General features: G+C 42.5%; 1 protein-coding gene across 1 annotated transcript in view; it reads right to left on the reverse strand.

The window, feature by feature from the left end:
- CDH17 (cadherin 17) overlaps positions 1–26,131 on the reverse strand; it is a 102,728-nt gene extending 76,597 nt beyond the window's left edge. Inside the window, exon 1 of the mRNA XM_017648912.3 lies at positions 22,606–26,131. The gene's annotated coding sequence lies outside the window, so the exon portion shown is untranslated. The remainder of the gene's footprint in view (positions 1–22,605) is intronic.
- Between the last annotated feature and the right edge of the window lie 97 nt (positions 26,132–26,228).

Genomic DNA, 26,228 nt, shown 5'->3' on the forward strand with positions numbered 1-26,228 from the left:
AGCTACTATTCTTTAAGGCAGAATATCTAAGACCATACATTTTGGAGACTGGCCAGTCAGGGTCTGACTCCAAATTCCAGCTCTATTCTTTGGCTTCTTTATCACCAATGTGGATTTGGAAATCTTAGACTAGACTATTAATACTACACCCCCTACTTTGTTTATGCTCATAATAGCAATGGTCCAATCAAAGGTTAAAAAACTAAGTTGCGTTTGTAAGGAGCTCTGAACTCTAAAACTGGTACCAATATATTTAAGTATATATTGAAGGTGGAAAGAGGAGAGCCTAACATTTTCCATTTATAACCTTTCTAAAGAAATTTTTACCACTACCTGCCTTAGAAACATCTGCCTCCCAACCATGATCAAACCAGAAACCAAAGCAGTTAGCCTCATCTAGCACAAGCCTAAGGACCCAGGAGGCTGGTTACCCTAACTCGTAGTATTACAAAGGCTGCTCTGTATAGAAAACTATAATCAAAACATGGTTTCATTAAGCACACCAAACTAAATACCAAAGAAGCCACAGGAAGTTAAGTTCAAATCCTTGCATAACTTTCTATTTAAAAAGCTAAAATACAGCAAACATCCATAAGAAAGCTTGACATGAGCCATTAGACAGCAGAGAGAACAGGGTTCCGACATACCATCTCTCACCAAATGCCTTCAGGAAAACTGCTGGGACCTCTGATTTCTAATGGTAGCTGATTAGACAGTTGGCTGACTATAGCCCTGTAGAGATGGCTACATATTTCATGGAGCCTACAACTCTCCACAGCAGGAACCTTGCATAATTTTCAAATGGAGCCTATCTAATCACTACAGAAGTTATTTTGCCACCTGAAGTGTTCATCTATGGGTGTCTTGCTTGAGGGTTTCAGCCCCGGGCAGCTTCACTATGGACTCAGTGAGAATGAATAATGACAACGGAACATCCTTAGGGAAAAAGAGTTTATATCCAACTTTATTCTCAGGGTGGTAGGTCGAGCACTAGAGTCACATCTGTATCCAGCAGTCTGCTGGTCCGTTATCCATCTCCATCTCTGCCTCCTCCCAGAGCACTGGGCTGAGCTCTTTACATAGTGACTCAGTCAATAACAGCTTATTGCCAATGGGTGTGGAAGCAGTAGCCTAGCAGTGGGCCAGTTACATCATCAAGTAGTTTAGGGCCAGGTGAAGTTCCTGGACATAGGAACTTAAAACGGATTTAGGGATGAGCCCCAATTCTTGCTTAACTACTTATTCTGATGGTCTGTAATTAGTGAATGTCTTTTCTGTACTAGGCACTGGGCAGAATGTTTGGCTTATGCTATATCTAATGTGCACAAGTCTGAAAGATAGGCCACAACCTTGGAGCTCATTTTACAACTGAGGAAATTAAAGCTCAGAGAAGCCAAATACCTTTCTCAAAGGTACATAGATAGTAGGTTACAGAGCCAGGATTTGAACTAGGATATGCCAACTCAAGACCTTTGCCTGGGTGTACCACTCCTGATTTATAGGGATGTTCTAGTCACAGCTTCTGCCTTGCACACCATGACCACAACCTCTGTCTCATCATTTAGCCTTGTAGAAGTGGCTTTACTGCCACCAACCAGAAAAGGCCTTAATATATAACAATCTGTTTTACAGTAGTCTAAAAGAAGCACTGGAGAATTTATGCCCAAACTAAAATAGTTGCTTTGGGCAAATTCTCTAATGTTCCAGGCAATGTTAAACCAGCCCTATTTATTCATACACCCCTATATTCCCTCCAGGACATATTTATATAAATTCATCCAGACTTCTCTGTCTAATTGCAGTGCACTTCATTTCAGAAGCCTCCTGGGCTCACTAAGATTTTCCTGCGATTGAGGAAGGCAATGGGTAATAGCTGCCCTTAGCATTTTCCATGGTAAATCATGTCCACCATGCGGTGTGGGAATGAATTCTAGTGTCATAAAGAAAAGTTTCTCTTAAAGATGCTTTCAGTAAATAAATGAAGTGAAAATGATAGAATTCAAATTTTACCATATTTCAAACACTGAAATAATGAGTCAAGGCAAAGATCATCAATGCCTGCTATATCACATAGACAAACTGGTCACTCTATGCCAGCTGGTAGAAGCATGTGATATTTATGCAGGATTAAAGTAAAAAAATTGGACCTGAATCATATCAACCCCTGATTTTAAAGTATAGATCTACAGTGTAAGATGTCTGCATATCAATTGCATAGAAGATGCAGAAACATTCTCTATAAGGACATCTTTTAGGTCCACCATTGATAAAAGAAAGAATGTAACATTGAAAGGTAACTTAGTAAAACCTTTTCTATGGAGTTAACTTTTCTAAGTTAATGAGTCCATCTAGAATAATCTTTCTGCTGGTGACTAATTTGATTCTAGGATAGATACAAAAGTCCCACAAGAGTACCTGTGGTCTATAATCAGATCCCAAATGCTTCCACCAGGCTGTGTGTGTGTGTGTGTGTGTGTGTGTGTGTGATGTGAATCTTCTCATTTTAACATTTTGTAATAGAAGATTTCAAACTCGGAGAGAATAATGTAATGGACCCCAAATATCATCACCTAGCTTCAACAATTATCTGTGCTTCTCTTGAACCACACTACCGCCTGCCCCAAGCTTCCAGATTGGCTTCTTAGGAAAAAAATTATGGTCTTCTCTGGAAGCAACTGCACTAGAGGCAGAATGGTCCTCCCTCGTGTGTAATACAGGTCAGGCTGTCAATTCATATGATCACTCCAGCTTGGCTCTGCCTGGCCGATGCCCAAAGTGCAGAAGTTGTTCTACGCGTGGACAGGTCTGGGTTTCAGATGCTTTTTCCAATTCTTTTTGTGCTGAAATCTGAAGAGGAACCTTACAAGTTATTTTTAATATCACCTGTTTGTGGCAGAAAATTTGGGGAAACTCTTGAGCTCTTAATTGCAGAAGTTGGTGAGTTTGACCCTTAACTGCAGAAGTTCGCAAGTTTTGACACAACCACAGAAATTCATAAGTTGAGAAAACAGTGTCTATAGCTGCCTCCTTTAATCAACAGCTCAGAATAACCATCTTCCAGGCTCTAAGCACACAACTGAGTCTTGGCCTGGCTGCTGCTACCCACTTTTAGTAAAAAATATGCATGAATTTGGGAGATTCATTTCTCAAACCACACCCCAGGATAAGTTTCAAGTATATCAGAGACATATATTTTTTTAAGGAACCATACAAGTGCTGGAAGAAAACATGGGTGAATTCCTCTACAGGCAGGAAGTGGAAAAACTTTCCTAACTCAGACTTCAGAAAAAACAATGAAAAGACTGATAATTTAATAATATTAATGTGTTAACATTTTGCATGGAAATGAACACCAAGAGCAAAGTAAAAAGAAATGATAAACTAGGAAAAAACATATGCAACACATCACAGAGAAAGGGTTGATATATGTAATGTGTAAGACCCTCTAAAAATAGAAACAAAAAGACCAAAACAAGTAAACAAATGGACAGGCAATATGAACAACAGTTCTAGGAAAGAAATAAAAATGGCTCTAAAACATATGGAAAAAACCACTATACCTCACAAAAAAAAATTAGAAAAATGTAAATTAAAAACTATGTATTGCCTTTCAGATAAACAAAAACCCAAAATGCATGTCCTGTTGGAGAGGCTGCAGAGAAACAGTTACTGTCATACATCACTAGTGGGATGCAAAATGATACACCCCATGGATGGGAATTTGGCAATATTAGCAAAATTACACTTACCCTTTGTCTTAGAAATCTCATGCCTAAAAATATATCCCATGTATATACTGGGAAAAATACACAAATATGTGTGTACAAGGTTATTCATTGCAGTACTAGTTATCACCAAAACAAAAACCGAAAAGCTGGAACCAACTAAAATGTTCACCAATAAGGTTCTGTTTGCATTAAATGTGGTACACCACTCAATGAACAGTTTGCCACTGTTAAAAGGAATGGGGATGATTTCTATATACTATTACAGAGCAATCTCTTGGATTCTATACTGTTAGGTGAAAAGAGCAAAAGAAAAAGTATATATAGTATGTTACCATTTATCTAATATCTAAGAAGGAGAAGATACACATGTATGTATTTGTATATACATATAATTATGTACATATTATAAACACACATAAGCATGCATTTGCTTATACAATTCTTCCTCCACTATGATGAACTTATATCTCAATAAACACATGGTTAAGTTGAAAATAACGAAAGTCAAAAATGCACTTAATACACCTAACCTACTGAATATCAAGCTTACCTAGCCTCCCTTCAACATGCTGAGAATGCTTACATTAGCCTGCTTCTGGGCAAAATCATCAAGCACAAAGCATATTTTATAATAAAGGCTTGAACATTTCCTGTAATGTATTCAATAATGTACTGAAAGTAAAAACCAGAATGGTTGTAAGAGTAGAGTACAGGACGGTTGTCAGTGTGTCACTGTTCACCCCCAGGATCACGGGCTGACTGGGAGCTGTCTCAGCTGCCCAGCATCATGAGAGAGCATTATACCACATATCGCTAAACTGAGAAAAAGATCCAAATTCAAAATTCAAAGTATAATTTCTACTGAATGCATATTGTTTTTGCACCATCATAAAGTCAAAAAATCGTTAACTTGAGCCATCATAAGTTGGGGAACATCTGTAGTTTAGAAAAAAGAAGAAAAAAGCACATCTGTTTAATAATCACCATAGGGGAGGAAAGAGGCTAAAGTGGAAAGAACAAGAACAGAAACTAGAACTTCTCGCTTATAATTTATTGTATAGATTTAACACTGGAACCATGTAAATTCTTTACATAACTACAGACCAATATCAAATCAAAAAGAAAAGAAAGTAATCCCTAAGAATTGATAGCAAATGAAACAAACTTTGCTGTGTATTGAGTTGGCAGCCCAGCCACTGAGATAAATTAATCCATCATTTTTAAAAATCATTGGCCCGTGTATCCCTAGTAGGATAGATCCTAAGGACAAAAATAACTAAAAAATCCTAAACTGCTTTCATAAATCATACTGTTAGCAATAATATTAATATCATTATTCTGAAACACAGTAAAGCAAAGTTATTATGTTAATATTATTTGGAATCAAGATTCTAGTCAGAAGAGAAAAAAATGCACAAATACAAAAATCAAAGAAGCTAAGTAATAAACCCTGCAATACCAAAATCAAATTCAGACTATTAGCAGGAATTCATGAAATATTTTCTCTTAAATATTTTTTATCATTCTGCTTACTGAAACAGTACAGAAGAAAGGACCAACTTGTAAGCAATGGGCAGATCTAAAGCCAGCTGTGATTTTAGATATCATTTTTCACAAGAGGAACTAAGTTTCCTTGGAGAAATTGCTGATTCTAGGTCTGGAGCAGGAAATGTACAAAATGTGCCCAGGACATTTGTCATACTGGACAGTGAGGAAGTCACCAAAAACTACTAGGGTTGTATCAAAGGATTCAGAAGCCAAGGAAGAGGCTCTCCTAGGCAAAAGATGGAAAATTTTGAGAACCAGTAAGAATAAGAAAGTGCAGTTAACTGAAACATAGCAAATATATAAAAGGCCATGAAGTCATGATCATACTCTACAACAAAAACTCACTGATCTCCTGTGGAGGATGCTAGGGAACCAACTTCCTATTCTGAAAACATGTAAATACAGGGCAAAAATCAAGGATTTACCTGCCCATACTATACAAACTGTCTCAGGGCAACCAAGTTTTTAAGAAGTTTTCTTATAGAAGTCTTCCGGTTAATAAATGAAGAAATGATAGAATTAAAATATTACCACTTTGCAACCCCTACTGAAATAGATCAAGACGAAGATGGAGAACCATGACAAATGGACAGCTGGTCACCCAGGGAAGTATGCAATACCACTTAGGAAGAATTCTCAATGAAAAATTATACCTGAATCAGATCAAACCTCCAATTCTAGAGTGCAGGTCTAACAACTAGTTTATAGAAATTGCCAGTCACAGGAGCAAGTTACAGATGAAATGACACCTCAGGGTTGCAAAATACAGGACCAATGATGCTGTTTCTCCCATAGACAAATTGAAAAGGAAAAAAAGGAGGGAGAAGCCTATAGATTAAAGGAAATTTGAAAGAAATTTTGGACCTTATTTGGACCTGATCGAAACAAAGCAATTCTAGAAAGAGATAAAGAGAGGAAGGAAGGAAGGAAGGAAGGGAGGGAGGGAGGGAGGGAGGGAGGGAGGGAGGGAGGGAGGGAGGAAACTGTACAATTAGGGAAACTCCAATGTTGTCCATTTTATGTGTGATAACCCCAAGGTTTCTTGGGGTCACACAGCAGGTAGGATTTTGTTCTCTAGCCTAGGGAAGTCTGTTTGCAAAGCTTTTCTCCACTGTCTGGGTTTATGTGGCTTTGGCTTTTAAAGAGTCCTCATCATTTAGGGATACATATGGAAAGAGCTACGGATGAAGGGGTCTGCTGTCTTGGCTTTGCTTCATGAGAATCCCATTGGGCTCCAGGGGTGGGTAGTGTGGTACGAGGGGAGCAGAGGTGAGACCAGTCTGGGCATGAGCCGATAATTGCCAAAGCTGGGTGAAGGTACATGGGAGCTCATTACGTTCTTCTCTCTACTTTTGTTTATGTGTGAGGTTTCCTATTAGAAAATGCTAAAATTAGAAAATTCAAGTCCCTTACACACACACACACACACACACACGCACGCACGCACGCACGCACGCACACATTCAGACTTCCCCTACTTTCTTGTTTTGGTTTTTGAGCAGGGGATCTGTGTCAATAATAGATGAGTGGTGTTTTTGTTTAAACAGTCAGGATATTTCATTCATTAAAGACAGTAATAAACACACTCTGACTGGAAAGCTGCCTGCAACGACACTGTTTCAGCCATAACACCGTGTGCTGAATCCTCTTATTTCACATTCGAGATCTGGCCTTTCAAAAAATTTAAATGAAGATTTTGAATTAGAAGGCAAATTTGGAGGTCAAAGTACTAAAATATTAGTATTGAAACATAAGAACGATTCTCATTTTTTAGTATGTAGACAATGTCAAGCCTCTCACCTGAGCTAGGATTCATGACCTGGTGGGAGCAGAGTGCATCAGAAACAGGGTGTGCAGGAACAATGAAACAGGAGCCAGCCAGGCAGACAGGGGGAGTGAAGAGGGAAGGGGCAGACTGTCCACCTGAGCCTAAGCCTCAGGAGTTCGCAGGCAGTGCGGGGGTGTCTTTAGCCCTTCACAGCATGATTTGGAGTTCTGTAACCCCAAAGATCAGGGGATTCTGAGCTGAACACAGGGTTTCAAGCAATTATCCTGCCATTCATAAATTATCATTCCAGACCATGTACTAAGCTTTTTATATTAATTTATTCATTGAATCTTCACAACCCTCCTGTCCCCCATGACTTAGGCATTATTATCACAATTTTAAAGATAAAGATAAAAGGGGTTCAGAGAAGACAAATAGTTTTCTTGGGGTCACACAGCAGGTAGGATTTTGTTCTCTAGCCTAGGGAAGTCTGTTTGCAAACCTTTTCTCCACTGTCTGGGTATGGCAGGCCGTGGAATAGTGGCTAGTGTCACTGCACTGGTCATGCAAAAGGCATTTCCTGCATGAAAATCCTAATGGCAAAGGCACCATCTGGGAAAGGATGAATAGCTCATCACAGAAGGCAAGAGAGTTCAGAAGACAACTCATGTCTCTATCATTTCCCAAGGTAGCAAATCCAGGACCAAAGCATTCAGAAAGCCTGGTGGGGGCTGGTGGGCAATGAGTAAGGAAGACATGTATTTCACGGCTCCCTTTTCCCATCACCTTACATCACTTTTAAATAGATCATTAATGATATTTTTATAGACAAATGCAGCCCCTTTTCCCCTGTGGCAAATAATGCAATAAGAGCTCATTTATTTAGCATCCTACTGATTAGAAAGTGGTGTTACAACACAATAAGAATTGATGACTGTACAGATGACTCAAAGGCAGTGAGATATCCTAAAGGGGTTTATGACTCACCAAAATGCAATTTACATTCCTGAGAGGCAGCACATTAAACACACCTGATTGAATTAAATGTATCTGACAACTACTCAGCTGCATGTGGTTATGTGAAATCTGTATAACCAGAATATTTGATTACCGTGAACAACACATTCTCTGACCATTCTGGTGTTTCTGCCATTAGATCTAGATAAATACGACTTCCACCATATACATTTACTCTATCACATGAAGATTTTGGAGGAGATAAACTTAAAGCTCAACTGGAAAATGATCTGGTGACAGCCTTTTCAAAACACATCATTTCTAGGGAGAAATTAAACAACTTGGGAGCCTGCAGTGATTGCCTGGCACACTTGGGGAGGCCTCCCAAATCTATTATCATGTTTAAGAAATAGCATTTGTAAAGTCCTATATATGCCCAATAATTGGTAAGGGCTCCCAAGTGGCAGCTGTTGTTATTATTGTCATGTATAATCATTAACATCATGATCCTTGCCTTGTATCTTCTTAACATAGAACTATGTTGGTGAAAACTGACTTGTGTTGTTTTTCATTCTGTCTTCAGAAGAGGAGTGGGTGTGTGTCTTCAGTCTTAGTCTGAGTTAAGATTCATTCGAACATAGTGCAGTCGAATAATCCCCATGCTATTCTGTATTTTATGCTTTTAATTATCTGAAATAATCAAATTAATGAAGAGCAGCACAAGACAAAAAGAAGACAAAAAGACTATTCCTGAAAGGCAAAATCTTCATAGAAAAAGTACTTCTTTAATGAGACAAACAATCCACTGATACAGAAAATGGGCATTATTTATCTAAAATGCCATTTTAAAAACCTCTGAAATAAATACTTTGTATCCCTATTTCACAGATGAAGAAATTCTTTTTGGTTAAGTGACTTGCCCCAGCATCCATCAGCTAATAGATAAAAGAATCTAAATTTGAACGTAGGTCCTTGAATTCCTTATCACTTGTGATTTCTCTTTATGCTGCCCCAGAGGTAAAAGGATACAAAGCCAGAAAAAAATGCTTATAACAAAAAAACCTGTGATGATAAATATGTAATATTACGTGTTCCATGATTTCATCTCTGGTCAGGGGAACTGTGAGGAACAATAATTATGCAGACATACATCCAAGCCTGTAGACCACAAACCATACGTCCTCCTCTAAAGAGATGCTTTTGGTAGCAAAACATGCTCATATATCCTGATCCCTTACACCCTGTTAGCAATCACCACTTGTTGCAGATTCTTCCTGAGGCCCTGAAAAGGCCCTCACCCAGGCCATATGCCTGGTCTCTTATCTCTGCCAACCCCAAACTTAGACTAACGGCTGCTCATAGTTTGTGCAGAGCTATTCCAAGCAGCCACGAAGGCAGCCAGCCAGTAGCAACATTACTCTTTGATCTCTACCTGCCTCTTCCAGCATTCTGAGGGACCCACTCAGGGCTCCCCTTAGGAATCCATGCCTTTAGCCCATGCTCAGAACCACCCTTGTTTGGCTGGGTGTTCTGACAATGGAAACACTGAATTGGAGATACATAAGAAGGGGACTATAATGGAATCACTTGTGGTATTTGCTTTTAAAATTTTGTGCAAGTATCTCTTCTAGGGAAGCAGCCTCTTTCTTCTCTCTGTACCCAAAGATAACCCTATTCCTGCTTTAATCCAAGGTCTGATCTCCAGTAGGTCCAGGGGACTGGGGAATGGGTGAGAGGCTGAGTGCTTGACTGAGCCACAGCCATGTTGGATGGAGACATGACAAGTCAAAATCCATGTGAATGAATAGGCATGTCCAGGGCAAGCCAGATCTGCCGTGGCCATCTTCTGGTAACAGTGACACAGAAGAACCTGCCTTACCCTCTGCAGTGCCTCTTGCTACAAACAGTGAGCCAGTGCGTACTTATCAAAGCTCTGAAAATCATGGCTAATATGAAAAGTGATGCAAGAGCAATCAGTATAAGCCAAAGCAGCCATAAGCAAGGAGTAAATTATAGTTGATGATAGGTAATCCTGGACAGCCCAATGCAAAGATAATGACCAGAAACCAGGAAAGTGGTTGCCTTAATTTGAAAAAATATTACTAGCAATAAGGCAATAACCTGGATAGGATTCCTATAAAGAGGATCCTATATTGGAAAGAAAATAATAATATATTAACTCCTTCATATCTTAAAAGGACACTCTAGACATGTACATCTGTCTTTACCCCATGTTTCTAGATAAGAAAACAGGCCCAGAGAAGTTAGGCAAACTTGTACAAAGTCACACAACTAGTAAAGTGGTACCACCAGGACAGGATTTGAAACCAGAAAGGTTGACTCCCAAATATAAAAACGTAACCACTCTACTACACTGCATTATCATTTGGTAATTTGTTTATGCTTGTAAGACATTAGGGCTGTGGAGATTTATCATTTTTTATTCCCCCATCTTATTTTGTGTAATCATATCACATACATTGGTCTATAACAGAGACCATAATAAAATGTATATTTCTAAATATTTTATAATTTGGACTTTTTTCCCACCAGATAAGATCTTTTCACGGCTGTCCTCTAGAATTTGCCAGAATATGACTTGTACTGAGCTGGCCAAGCTTTAACCCAAATTGGTCATTTAAAATATGAGATCCCAGGGTTCATTCCACACTGCCATGAGGCTCCTTTCTGCTCACACTAAGTTTTCACTTCTTTCTAAAACCTTAGAATGAGCTCTGATTGATTTCTACCTTTCAGTGCGTAAGATGAAAGGACTCCGAAGTGAGATTTGGGTTTTCTGATCTTTGTTTTTAGGAAAGGATTTTTTTTTACTTAGGATCTTCCTAAAAATCATACCATGGAGATAACCTAACTTGGCATCTGCAGGTAAGTGAGAAATCGGTCTCTCCAGGTAAATAGAAATTTTAAAGTTTTTTAAATGTCATTTTAATGCCTTAATCAGTCATCATGGCTTCATGGGCTACGCTTGACCTAGCTCTTCATTTAGCTGCTGCTCCATCGTAACTTCTCGAAGCCTCAGTTCTTTCAAATACAAAATGGAGCCAATAATCCCCACATCTTAGAATGTGAGCTATAACTGAAGGAGTGAAGATAAAGACCTAGCACAAGCCTGGCACAAGGAAGGATGTAGTGACAGGTAAAATCCTCATTCTTCCCTGGTCTGAGCTCTATCACTCATCAGTTAGGTGACTCTGGATATGCCTAATTCTTCCAGGACTCTTTCCTTGTGTATGTATCTAGCTACCAAAGGGTTCTGCTGACTCTGACTCTCTGTGATTCCAAGATGTCCTCTATCTTGTCCTCTCTGACTCAATGTGCTGTCTGACCCCCACCCCACCGCTGGCAGCCACCCGGACCCTGCTCAGGCTCCTGCCAGGTTTTTGCATCCTCACTCGCATCTATTCTCTCCAGGACATCTGAAATGAGCTAAATGTGCCAATTAGGCACTACTCAAGCACTTGCAACAAGTTTGAGGCCACCCCCATGAAAATGAGTGTTTGAGCTGAAGAAAACTCAACTTGGAAAAGAAAGAACATATGCAAGTCTGCCAGAGAATTTTCTTAATGCCTGTAGTAATCTAGAGCTGGCAGAGCTGAGGGCTCCCCAGGCCATGGAAATGTCTCTTTTGCCCACTCTTCCAGTGCCAGCTCCACTGTAACTGTGCCACCACTGCTCTCCATCCATTGTCACCACATTTCATTTGGAAACTGGACCAAAGAAAAAAGAAAACTGAGGCTGAGATTAGTAAACTATTGGTGCTGAATGAACAAAACAGCAATTACATGCTACCCACCATTTATCAAACATTTACGTTATGTCTAAGTACAACCATTAAGACATTTAATCCCCACAACTCCTATGTGGTAAATAGATATTTGTGTGAAGTAGAAATTTGTTATCCTCATTTTACAAATGGGAAATCAAGGCAGAGAGGTGAAGTGGTCTGACTTCAGAGCCCATGTCGCTTACCACCACACCATTATGGTAATTGTAACAGCGATTATAGCTTACCTTTAGTGAATACTTCCAGTAAACTAGACAGGTTACAAATGTAATATGAGAGGGAGTTGCTCATTAAAAAAAAAAACAGCTTAAGACATCCATATTGTAAGGAAGGAGCAAACTGCATCTCAGAGGCACAGGGTGCTTTTGTTGATTCCAGTGGTTTTCAACCATGGCTGCATGTTAGAGCCACCTGGAAAGCTTTGAAAAAATACCGATATCAAAACCTCTCCCAGTAAATTTTAAAAGCATTACAAGCTATTCGTATGCCCAGCTGGATGAGAACTACTGGTTTACTTTAATCAGCACATATTTGGTGTGAATGTGATTAGAAAGGAAAAAAAGAAATGTCCACAAAGAAAAATAAACATTCTGTAAAATAAAGTTACAAGAATTTGGAGTCTTCTTCAAATAGGAGGAAGAACTGGGGGCCCTAGAACAGGAAGATGAGACTATTTTGGAAGAGATCTAGACAGTCCTGGAGGACAGACTGAAGATTCAACAGGACAACAGGCAAGACCCTGAGGGGAAAGATGGTGTAGCAGGTTATAAAACATGGATACAATACTTCAGCTTCACTCCTCCCTGTACTCACACCCTTTGCAATATGACTTGGCAGCTCTTCTCACCCAAAAAATAGAGTCCTTTTCCCCTCCTGAATCTGGGTTAATCTTGTGACTAGCTTTTACCAAAAATGCAACAGAAGTGACAGAGTGCCAGTTCCAAGCCGAGATCCCAGAGACCTTGCCCACTTCCACCACTTGCCATGTGAACAAGCCTGAGTTAATGTCTACAAGAAGGGAGGCCCCATGAAACAGAGTCTCAGTGTTCTGGTCCAGGCCCCAACATGTCGGCCAAGATCAGCAAAGTGGATAGCCGAATTGAAGACCCATGTGAGAGTCCAGCTGAAATCAGAAGGACCACATAGCTGGCCTTCAGTTGCCAATGCACAAAAGTCACGACCACTAAGCTTTGGGGTGATGTGCTATGTGGCAATAGCTAACTGATACAGATGACTAGTGAGAGGCCCATGGAATGGCTGAGAAATATTAGACGGGTAATACCTGATACTCAGTTTTAGGTTGTTGACTGATCTGTGCTATAAGCCCTCTTGAACCAACCCAGCTAGGCCTCAATCTTCAGGAAACACAGCTACCTTAGTTAATGATATTTTTCCTAGTAAATCAAGGGGGTGGGGGTGGTGAATAACAGGAGGGCAGTCATAGCAGAAGAGATGCAGAGATGGCTTAAAAATTCTGCAGAGGTAGGAAATCAAAGTGAAAGATCACCAGAAGGAAAACAAATTCTCCCCAAGAATTCAGAGCGCTGTGAAGAAGCTGTGGTGGGACAAGCCACAGCATATGAAATGGGTGTCATTAAGTCTTTCAGGGTTAGCAAAGGAAAGGGTGAGTTTATTAAGCCAGGAATCTCAGGAACATGCCTGCAGACCCTTGGGTCTGCTGGGATTATTCCATTTGATTCTCACATCAGCCCTAATGGGGAGATATTTATTACCCTCATATTATAAGGGTAAGAATCAGCAGGTTAAATAACCTCTCCAAAATGACTCAGTAGGGAAGAGATGGAAATGTGTCCATCTGACTCAAGCTCTCTGAGTAAACCTAATTAGTTGGTAAGAGTTCTGAACACTTATTTCTGAAACTCCAAACTCCCAGGCCTCCTGGGACATGGCATTCCACTGTACGGCCTTCTGTGACGTCTGAATAACGTGACTCAAAATCCCCAGATCCAGCTCCTCCTCTCCCATTCAAATGCCATCCCACCAGCTGCCTAGCACTTTTCACACTAATGAACAATTCCGTTGGCTACCAGTTCCTGTGTTCCAGTACAGCCCCCAAACAAGTCAGCCAAGATCAGCAAAGTGGATAGCCAATTGAAGATCCATATGAGAGCCCAGCTGAAATCAGAAGAACCTGTCCACCCTGTTTTCAACAAGATTCAGTGCCTCAGGGTTCCTGTGACCACCCTACCATCCTCCACAGGGTAGGACTGGGCCCTCAGATCAGGAGCTGGGACCACCTGGGATCACATTAGCACCTCCTACTTGCTTCAATGATCAAATTCTGTCCCAAGAAGTGGCCTTTCTCCCCAGCCTGAACTTGGATGCAAAGCTCAGAACAAGCTTCATATATTCCAGCATATTTGCTGACCCTCTGTATTGTACAGGGGGGAGAAACCAAGACATGACATGTTCAAGCCGGATGTCACAGGGAATGTCAGGAACCCAGAAGAGCCCAGTCGATGGCTTGTGTCCCTACCCCTCCCTCTCGGCTAACACAGGGTCAAAATCATCCATGTATGCTGGGAATTTCCCCCTTAAAACATTATGCTTTCTTGAGAAAACAAAACAAAACAAAACTGTGCCATCTGATTTCTCTTTCAAATTCCAAAAGAACAGGCTTGATTTTACCTCCTCAGGTCTCCACGGGGTGGGACAGAGGACATTTACGCTCATTATTCTCCCATCTGTTCAGTTGGCACATCTCAGAGATACACTCTCCAGTCTGGAAAGATCCTGAGCTGAATTCCCTCCAGCCCTGGCAGAAAATTTAATCCTTACAGCATGAGCAGAGCCTTGCTTTAGGAGATCAGGCAGGTCAGATAAAAATTAATTGAATGTGAAACACCTTCTCCTCATGCTAATTGCAGACCCAGTTAGGTATTTCACATTTGTAAGAAGCTTTTATCATAATTAATCATGAATTTTATGGGAGGGTGGCTGTGGAGACAGCTCGGTCTGGGCCCCCGGGGTTTCAGGGCATGCCCGGAGTCTCTCCTATGGTGACTCACAGATGACTGCCTCCCGCCCATCTCCTCAGAGGCTGTGACCTTCGTCCATTAGCATCTGTTACCCAAGGGTGACTTCACCAGCCGTCAGAGCCACCTCTCCTGGGGCCTACACTCGCAGATTCATCTCCAGGCTGCCCTGCTTACTTCGCCAGTAGCGGCTCCCCTAGCTGCTAGCTACCTTAAAAAGGTCCCTTTGGAGCCTCTGAACATCCCCCACACTTCCTGTTGCTAACAAATGAATCTAAGGTTATCTTGACTCTTCCTAAGATAATTAAAATCCAGGGGCTGGAGTGTTGGCAACTGATGGGCAATTAGGACCCAGTTACTAGCCACTCACCAAGGAAACATCTGTGCTTTACTCACAGCTGTGAACTCTACCTTACATAGAACTCTACAAGTCTGGAAAATCACACTCTGGGATTGCGGGGAGAGCAGACAGCTGGACACAGTGGGGGGATCCAGCAGGTCTTGGGTTTGAATCCTGCCCGGTGGCCCTCTAGCCCATCGATTTCTCTAAGCTAAGGGTTCTCATCTGCAGAATGAGACACTACTTCTTGCCTCAAGCAGCAGTTGTAGATGAGATTAAGTACCTAAAAGCCAAGCACAGGTGGGAACACTGGTTAGCCCATTGTGGGGTCAGCTGGGCACCGTGCCCCAGAGAACTGAGGGTGGGGCTTCAGGCCCAGCTCCTTCGGTGGGTGTTGCAGATGGGGGTGCACCCCACCATCTCCCAGCCTTCCCACAAGGGCATGAGGCTAAAGAGAAGCCCCAAGACGGGGGAACTGCCGTGCCAGAATGGAATTTGTTCCCAGAGCCTCAAGGTGCCAGGTCAGGGAGCACCACATGCAGGCTTTAGGAAGAAGAAAGGCCTTTGGGGGCCTGGGAGTGGACGAGGGAGCCAAGGATGCAGGGATAGAGGGAAAAGGAGGGCCTTACGCCTCAGAAGCAGCTTCCCCAGCTAGTCCACATAATCCCTTCTGGAAAATGACAGGGTGCTCTTACCTTTCAGCTGACTCCTATTAGGGTCTCTGGGCCTGTGGGACCCGGGATGTCTCTGGGGCCTTGGAAGCCTGTCATATTTTCCCATGAAGGCCCCAGCCTCAGGGCCTTCCACCCTGAAGCAGGCCCTGACCAAAACCTAGTCACAACCAGGTCCCTGGAGGCCTCTGATTCTCTCCCTTTTCTCCAGTGGGAGCCCAGAAGGGCCCCTGCTGAAGGCACAACCTTCCACTCTCCAGGAGAGAACAGAGTCCATCATCCTCCTAGTTATCTCTCTTGGTGATTCCAGAAGGCAGTGCAGCATGGTGGCCCCAGACAGACCTGGGAGCAAATGCCACTGACCAGCTGTGTGGCACTGTGCAAGGCACTCAATCTCTCTGAGCCCCAATTTCCCCCTGTGTAAAGTTACAATAATACTTGTACCTAATAAGACTGCTGTGAGATGTCCATGAGGTAATGCATGTAGCAGGATACAAAGTAAATGCTTGGAAAATGCTAGATGTTATTTCATGGGTGGGGAAGTCTGGGAGGAGGGAACAGTCACAGACAGCAAACTACAAAGAAGGGAGCACAGGACTGAGAATCCGAAAATCTGGATTCAAATCCCATTCTGCTGCTTAGCAACGATAAGCATGTGTCCTTAGGTCACTTGACCCATCACACAGTGGGAAGGACAGCACATGCTCAGTGCAGTGGTGATAAGGCATGAGAAAGCAGTGTCCAAGGCATTATTTCATAGACTCAGAATGTTAGAGCAGCAAGAGACCTTGGAAATCATCTCACAAGGGCATGTGTCATGCTTTATTTAATGTCACATCCCTCTGGCACAGAGCCTGATGCCTAATCAAAGCTCAGTAAATGTTTATTTTTGAATTAATAGATTTAACCCAACCCTCTTCAGTTTATGGAGGAAAAAATCCTGCAGCATAGAGGTGACCAGACATTCATGGATGAGCTGGGGGAGGTCCCAGGTGTCTAGTTTCCTGGCTCCAGATTCACATTCTAGAAAACACCATTCTCAGTACCAGGAGCATTCCCACTGCCATTCTCATGGGTCCCAGCTGACTGCTCTCAGCACACAGGTCCTTCACCCACAAAGCTGGCTCTCCGGGAGGCAAGGCTAGCCAGCGCCTTACAAGGCTCCCAGCAAAGCCCATTGCTCCCTATGGAATCGCACCTTCAGAACCCAGATCATCCTGCCGATGAGTTTTGGAATTAAAAAACAGTCATTTCCCCCCGACCCAGAGCTGACCGGGCTGCTGCAGCCCTGTTGAATACCTATTCATTTCTTGTCACCAGGATGTGTGAAATGATAGAAATACAGATGCTTGAATGGAATTTGGAGAAGAAAGAAGAGGAGATGCTGGCAACAGAAAATCAAACGGCACCTGTTCTGAAAGTCACAGAAAATTCCCAAAGCAGTGACAATTCACAACAATGACCTGGAGAAGACATGCCATTCCCATGAACACAGCCCCCTGCCCAGCCCCCGCCTCATTCCGCTCCCAGTCACTTCCAGCCAGCCATCTGTCAGACAGCAGGAGTTAGAAACCAGGCACCTCACCAAGGTCATGCCAATACCTGCCAGGCCACAATAGCCAGACTCTCTCCTCTGTTTATAGGGACTTCCAAAGCACAGCTGTATGGCGTGAGTCACGGAGAATTTAATCAGGATATGAAAATGGAACCATGTTGGTTGTGGCTGCTTTAGAAGAAGTATGTTGTCTATTTTTGGAAGGGGAGACCAGCTGTGGCATTTCAAAAGACTGAGCTCTTTTTACCCCCAGGAGCTTTATCAGATCTTTTCCCAAGGTCAAGTCTGGTGCTCATCTTAGTATAGTATGGTCAGGAGACCTGCTGTATCAGACTCTCCCCAGGAGCTTGTTCTGGACTCCACACTGGCACTGAATCAGAACCTCTGGGGACAGGACCCCGGGTTCTTCAAAATCCCCCGAGGGGACTGAAGTTTGATTACTGGTCTGCAATCCCTATACCCCAAGTGATGGTGCTAGATCACTATGTGCCAGAGGAAGGGGAATGGAGGCATTGATGCTGTGAGGTAAGACACAGAAATGATTCAGTGTCAGTGGGGTTGGAGTCCCAGGGCTTCTGAGGGGCTATCCCAGGCTTCACTGTGCCACCCCGCAGGCAGGGGGACTTCAGGGTGGGCTTGGTTTCATGAAGGACTGTATAGGTGGGAAGCTAAGAGATTTGGGGGTCACCTGAAAGCCCCATGCCAAGCATGACATCAGAGGAGAAGAGCACTCTGGGGGCATCTCGGGGACCCACCCAGAGTGTCAGCACTCAGTGCACAGTGGGACCAGCACCAGTGGGGATCCCGGTATCAGAAAGAACAATAGTGATGGAAGTAACTGTGCCCTAAAGATCAGCTGTTTGGGCCTTAAGTAAATCCCATGGTGTCATCAATAATCCAAAGGAGTGGAGGTCTCCCAAAAAGACCAGCCCTGCTGAGGAAGGGCTGGGATAAGATTTAATTTTGTTTTAAAAAATACAGAAATGTGTCATTTCTCACATTTAGGTGTCACAGGGAAATTTGTACCTATCTCATAGATAACATACACACCCCCAAAAAATCCATGAACTACATTTCTGCTTGGCTTATGTGAGGTCATCATTAAACCTGTGCGTTTACGAAAGAGGATTACCTGAATCTGACTCCAAGCTTCCCCACATGAACTCGGGAAGTCTAGGCTCCCTTCAGCTCAGTGCTTGGATATACGTGATGTGTGCCTTTGCCCTTTATGTAAGATGGGTCTAATTTACACACTGAAGAAGAATCAACCAGGATTGGACTTGCTATTGTACAAGTATAGATTCCTTTTATTAGCATATGACAGCATTTCCCCAAATATATTCTGTTGAACAATCTTGTAAGATGTGCCTAAGGGTATCTTGGACAAATAGGTATGGGAAACATTGCAAACTCTATTCCTACATCCCCAGAGACTGAGGCTAATTACCTCTGCTACTATAGATTCTGCTGTTTACATGCAGAATACAGGTTGTTTAGAAACCTCAGAATTGAATAAAGACTTTTTGCAATTTTTAGCCTGTTTTTGGCCACTGAGGGGAACTCCTTTGGCAGGGAGTTTGGTCCACCCTTTGGCCAGGGCATTCAGGCTAGATTACTCACCAGAACGGTACTTAAACTATCCAAGGGGACTACTTCAAACTAAAAAAACTTCTGTATTGCAAAAGAAACCACCAACAAAATGAAAAGGCAACCTACTATATTGGAGAATCTATTCACAAATGATATATCCGATAAAGGGGGCTAGTATCTAAAATACATAAAGAGCTCATACAACTCAACACCAAAAAAAAAAATAACCCAATTAAAAAATGGGCAGAGGACCTAAATAGACATTTTTCCAAAGAAGAGATACTGATGGCCAACAGACACATGAAAAGATGCTCCACATCTCTAAGCATCAGGGAAATGCAAATCAAAACACAATGAGGTATCACCTCACTCTAGTCAGAATGGCCACTATACAAAAGATAAGAAATAACAAATGTTGGCGAGGATATGGAGAAAAGGGACCCTCCTACACTGTTGGTGGGAATGTCAATTGGTGCTGTCACTGTGGAAAACAGTATGGAGGTTTCTCAAAAAATGAAAAATAGAAATATATATGACCCAGCAATTCCACTTCTGGGAATGTATCTGAATAAACAAAATCATAGATTTGAAAAGATACATGCACCCTTATATTTACTGCAGCATTATTTACAGTAGCCAAAATAGAAAAGCAACCAAAGCATCTGTCGATAAATGAGTGCAAAAAGATGTGGTACATATATACAATGGAATCTTTTTCAAGCATAAAAAAGAAAGAAATTTTGCCATTTGCAACAATATGGATGGACCTAGAGAGTATAGTAAAATATCCTTTAAGTGAAATAAGCCAGGCAGAGAAAGACAAATACCATATGATTTCACCTATATGTGGAATCTAAAACAAAACAACAAATGAAGAAAACAGAAACAGACTCACAGTCACTGAGAAGTGACTGGCGGTTACCATGGGAGAGGGATTGGAGTGGGTGGGTGAATGGGTGAAGGGGATAAAGAGGTACAAAATCTCAATCACAACATAAATTAGTCATGGAGATGAAAGTATAGATAGACAGTATAGCAAAAATATCAACAATAATACTATAATATCTTTCTGTGTTGACAGTAACTACACTAGTCAGAGTAAGCATTTAATAATGTAGGTAACTGTTGAATAACTATGCTGTATACTTGAAACCAATATAATAGTGAATATCAAGTATACTTCAATTAAATAAATAAATAACTGCCCAAGGGGAAGGTAACAGTTTAGAACAGAGTAGGACAGTCTCTTGTTAGGTAGCCCCTCCCTCCTTCTAGACATCCTCCTAGGACTAACCTCTGAAGGCTCTGGGTTTTTGTTTGAACAAAGAAAACAATGAAACATAGCTAAAAATTTTTGAGCTTTCATCATCAGCCAGGGACCTTGCTTTGTATGTATTTCCCCGTTTTTTTTCCCTGTAAAAACCTGTAAAGTAGATCAATTCTTAATTCATTTACTCATTTTCTTCATTCAGATGAAGAAACTGAGCCTGAGGAAGATGAAGTTACTTGCCCGTTACCCACCTGGGCACACATGGAGCCGGGACTCAAATGCTGCTGGACTCCAGAACCACCCCCTCTCCCAGCCATCTCCCCATCTTTGCATCCCCCTCTCCCAGGGCTGCACAGTCCACATCTGCCTTCAGTCACAAAAGAGGGGGATTCTTTGTGTCCTCTTCTTTCCTGTACTCACAACTATAACCAGAAGCATCTGTGAAACCCTACTGTCCCATTTATCAGCTGGGTGCTGTGCTGTTCTGCATACAAACAGGGGAATGGACAAGATCACTATCAACCTGATTTTTTATGAGTCAAATGTTATCTTCAATAGCTGAAATAGCACTTCTCATTGCCTAGCCTGTACAGAGACTCTCAAAGGCACAATAAAGGAAATCAAGTTAAGAGTTCCCTTCTTTGGCTGCCTGAAGAGATAATATTGGCATTTTCCCATCTGCTAATGTTTTTTTAACTGGCTTTAAATATTCCAAGAGACAATGATCAAGGCAGGTCCAATACATCAGCAAAGTAGGTGAGTGTCATGGTGGGATCCAAGCTGTGAGCTGGATAGGCACTGAGAGACCCACCCACACCAGAAAATCTCACCCACATGCCGGTCAGCCTCATGCCTGTCATTCTCCCTCAAGCATTGTTGGAACCATTGATGTGCAAACAAGCCCTAATACCACCTCATCTGTGCATAGCACCTTTTAATCTTATACAAATTTGAAAACTCTTTAGAGATTACAAATCACATTTATTTCATTCTGTCACTTAAAAAACCCTGTGAGGTTGGTATCACTTTTCCTATCTTACATGTGAAGATTTTAAAGCTCACTAGTAATTAGCAAAGCCAGGACTAGTATCTAAAGCTTTGAACTCTAAGACCAGTGTTCTCTGGATGCAAGATATTTGTGCCTATCAACATGTCTTACACAATTCCTTCACCTGCCAGACAGAAGCCTGAGCCTAGGACAGGTAAGTTTTGACATGTGTACTGAGAAGAGCCAAGTCTGGTTTGAACTGATCAGCTGGGCATTGGCCGAGAACCCAGACACAAACCCTAACACAAGCAGGTGCCCTGGGTCCTGCTTCTCTTTCTGTCTGCATTCTGCCTTGACCTCCCCACGTGGCCCCTCAAGGTATGCTGGGCTGTACACTTTTCCAAGACTGGTGGGGAGCCCTTCTCTATTTCAGTTTCTCTTGCAGGCCATCCATCGACTTAACAAATGTTTAACAAGGTCATAACAATCAGTTGCTACCATCCTTATGGACAATAACCTTGACTGAGACTCAGCTAACTCAGACATGGCATCCCCCAGCGCTAAGTGAAGGGCCAACTGGGGTGTACTGCTCAGGCCCCCGGCCGGCCTCCTTGAGTCACATAATCAAGACAGCTGGAGGCTCTGGTTTCACTTTTTTTCCACCTCAGCTCAGACCTACTTTTGCCCAGTCATCCCTCAAATAAGCCAAGCTCCTCACACTGCTGGTCCCAAATACTGAAACACATGATGGCAGGCCACCAGCTCCATCTTATAATCAAATAGATGAATCACAAGGCAATTTCCTTTGGATTTGTTTAATAGGATTTCCATCCCTACCTCATTGCCTTGTCCAGCCTGATGTTATAAAGAAAAGAAATGACTGCTTTCAAGTATACCTGATTGCACTTTTTAATCACCTAACAGCTGACTGCTTGAGTTGCACCCTTGCGGCTCTGTGCCTGGCCTGTCTACCACACACTTGCTCTTCCTTGGGGTCTGTGTGAGGTACTCTTTGCCAACAGTCACATAAGGGCTGTAATTCCCTCATCAGACATTTATTTTAAAACATCTGCCATCTGTACTACATTTGATCCCTGCCTTTAAAGGAGGCTGGTGTAAACGTAAGTGTGTGTGTGTGTGTGTGTGTGTGTGTGTGAGAGAGACTCCCAACATCTTTCAAGAAAGTGCCCTCCAAAACTGTTTCCGATTACCCACAAGGCAGCCAGATTTCTCCAAGTCAAACAACTGCCTTAGGGCCTCCAGGAGGACTTCTCAGTCCTACATTTCAATTTTTCTAAAAGCCTCACAAGGGGGTAGCTTCTCTACTCCCTTGATTCAAAGGGTTAAAAACAAGCACAACAGACAAAGGCACATTTTTGTTTGACTTACTTGAGCACAATCCCAGCAAACTTAAATTACAACCTGTCTTCAGTCTCAGAAAGGGTCTGCACCTCTTAACTACTCAGGTTCCTTGGCAGATGCTGAAGTAAGACCACGGGCAGCAGCCCCGTTTTTGGAATAACCAAGGAAGTGCAGCAGGATGAGAGCCCGTTCGCTATTTGCGCTGTAGTGCTCTGCCTACTTCTCCTTTACCTGTGAGGCCTCTCGTCCCCACCTCTACCCACTTCCTGACACACACCCCTGGACACACACACACATGCACGCACACGTTCACATGCACACACACAGCAGCACTCCTTGGCTAAAAAGCTCAGGTCTGTGGTTTGCGTGCATTTTTCCCTAGCCATATTCTGAGAAAAGCAAGTATCCGGTGTTTACTGCCGTATTCCCTCAGGAGTTACTTGACAATTCGTGGTGGTTTAGGGTCTCTTGTTCTGCGGCTATTTTCCAGGCAGTCCCAAGTCCACACCCTCATTCCAGAGTGATCCTGTAACCAGGGCCTGCCCTAACCCTTGGGCCTGACCGGCTGTGCTGCCCTTTTCCCTCTGTCATGTGCACTGCTCTCAGGCTGTGGGAGGCAGCAGGCCTCATTGCACTCCTTGTCCAAAACCTTGACCACTTCCAGTTCTGTGCACTTGGTAGACCCAACCCACACGCCAATGGACTTTCTGAGTGGATGTCTCCCGACGAATGACTTCCTTCCTCTGCCTGCAGCTGTTACTCAGGACTCTAGGCGAGGTACTGGCCCTTCCTCACTGGTCTCCTGGAGGGGGTCCCATGCCTTCTGGCTTCAGTCAGGTCAGTTCTCTCTGGACAGTGTCCAGAAGCAGCACCACTGATCCATCACATCCCTGTTTGGAAATATTCAAACACCTGCACTGCCTCCTGAACCAAGTCATACTGAGCCTGGAAACATGCGTTCTACGACTGCACCCCATCTGGTCTTCGGGTTTACTCACAGCCCATCTCTTGGATAGACAATAAATAAAGCACTTTAATCCTCATGATAATGCTTTGAGATGGCTTATATCCTTATTTTTCAGATGAAGAAATTGAGGCTTATAGAAGCTAAGTAAGTTGCCCTAAATAACTCAAAGTACTCTATTTCCTAGAGTGGCTGACATTTGCCATTAAATTTGTGGCTTAAAACAACGTGTTCTCTTGCAGTTCTGGCAGCTAAAGACCTACAGTCACGACGCTGGCAGCACCACACTCCCTTGGAAGGCTTCGGGGAGAGTCCTTTCTCCCTCCTCCAGCTTCTTGTGCTCCCAGGCATTCCTTGGCTTGCAGCTGATCGGACCACCAAGCAAGGAATTCTTTCCCCTACCCAAGCTCCAGCTGCCTTACTTCACATTGTCTCTGAGGGCCCTTTCCGTCTCCTACCTCATATTCTGGGTTTTTGTGCAGTTGTCTTCATTCACCACCATGTCCACTTCCCACCAGTATATCCAACTCTACCATAAGCTTCTGAAAGGCAAACTGCCCTGGCCCAGCGCATAGTCTGCACAGCACCTTGTCCAAGCAGGAGTGCCCTAAAGTTAGCCGAGTGGATTCACAGCTATCTGCTTCTTTCCCTGTACTGAATAGTTCAAGTATTAGTGAGCAAAAAGGTAGGATGCTTAAAAGCCAACTTTTCTCCAGTGTTCCCACTTCCCCAAAATGGAATTTTTAGAAATAGTTTAATTTACTCTTCCACATTAAATCCAATCATTCTAACAGTAATTTTTTCCTCCATTTGAATTTTATCTAATGGCAGCAAATCCAGTCCCTTCCAGGTATAATCTTCCAAGTTTTTTCATTTTATTCACATCTGCAATGTCACCTCCTTTGGCTCTTTGGAACAAATTTACTGTCCTCAGAGTTCTGAGGACAAAGACAATGTCTTAGTATTCTATTTCTTGTACCCGATGGTGCCTGGATGCCCAGTAATGTCTGAAAAATCTATGAGGGAATGAAGGCATGAATGCCACATTAGAATAGAAGTAGTCAGTTCTTCTGGGATGATAACTTTTTCAGCCTCACATCATCCTCACAACCCTGTGAAGAGGATTTATTCCCATATCACAGTGGGAAAGCTGAAGCTCACAAGGGAGTTCCTCCTGCTCACACATCTAGTAGGTGATGAAACCAGACTGAAACCCAGGTCTGACTCCAAAGCTGTGTCTTTTAACCAAAAAGCCACTGACAGGTAAATGTAGTAACTACATTATTTTTTCATGTGAAACCTTCATAAGAGTGTATATCAATCATACCTTAACAAAAAATTGAAAAAAAAAAGCCACTGATTGGAATGCAACCTGCATTGTCCTGCCTGGCTGAGCTGAGAGAGTCCTAGTACAAGCCTGAGCAGGTCCCTAAGTTGGCCATTTGGCTGGGTTTTGGATACTAGAAGATGCAAACAACTCAGTCCCATCTTGACTCCATCCTAGCCTGGACACTCAGCATCTGAATAACCTGGGACAACTTAGTTATCACCCTGAATTTGTTTGAGTAAAATGGCCCAACAATAGGGCCACTGGGAAGATCTATTCAAGAAGAAACAATATAAAGTCCCCAAAATACACAAGGCACTGCACTGAAGGGAGAAGAGGGATAGAAAGGAAAAGCAGTGGTTTTTAATGGGTTTCTATTCCAATTGGGTGAGACAAATATGGAAAATTATTCTAATTTATGCAAAATGGAAGACATGTGACAATGAAACTGACATCCCTGAGCTCTTTCAGTATGGCAGTTTAAAAGGTGGTTGTCTCACACAGTAGGTATTATTAGCAACCCCATTTTGCAGATGAGAAAACCAACTGTTAGAAAGGTTTAACCTTTACTCCAAAGACACACGGATGTGAAATGGCACAGCCAAGATTCACCCCAGGCCTATGTAATCCTCCCTGTACTGTTTCTTTGAGTAATTCAAAGATGCAAAGTATGTAGAGATGGAAACCTTTGCTTTCCACTTTAAAAGAGAGGGTGAATGGGCCAAGAGACTCAGCAGAGACACCTCGTAAAACTGTGCTGCTTTGATAATATTGAGGTCCCATGATTGCCACCATTAGCATGTATCTGATTACAAATTTAGAAAGATAAGAAGGGGAAAGGGGGTATAAATAGGGACCAGAGGAGATGTGAAAGGGGAACCATGCCATTCAGAAAGTTCCGTTCCAGCAAAAGGGTTGCACACCACCACTGAATAGATGCTAGTGATTAATGTCAAACCATATTAATGTCAGAGAGGAGAATTTGGTTAAAGCCTTGCCTGACTAGATCTCAGGCTGCAAATCTCCAATTTCCTTTTTCCCCCCTTAATCCTCCATAATTTCCTCTAATGCTTTAGTCAAGCTTAGGACCATGAGCCTTCAGGGAGCAAAGCAAGGTCCATCTGTGCAGTCAGGAATTTGCCAAAGTAAAAGATCAATCTGGCTTTACTGTAACTTAGCATTTAGTTGACCCCAAATACTTCCAACTGTATTAGCCAAAAATAACTTTGCATTATTGTGAATCATTGTTCCAAAGGAGAGATGTTGGGGACATTGTTTAAAACAAATAATGACTGGGCTACTGATAATCAAAAGAAGAAACAAAATAATAGGTATGTTTCCTTAGAATGTGCTTGCTCT

The sequence above is a fragment of the Manis javanica genome, chromosome 2 (assembly GCF_040802235.1).
Source record: "Manis javanica isolate MJ-LG chromosome 2, MJ_LKY, whole genome shotgun sequence".
Classification (NCBI taxonomy): Eukaryota; Metazoa; Chordata; class Mammalia; order Pholidota; family Manidae; genus Manis; species Manis javanica.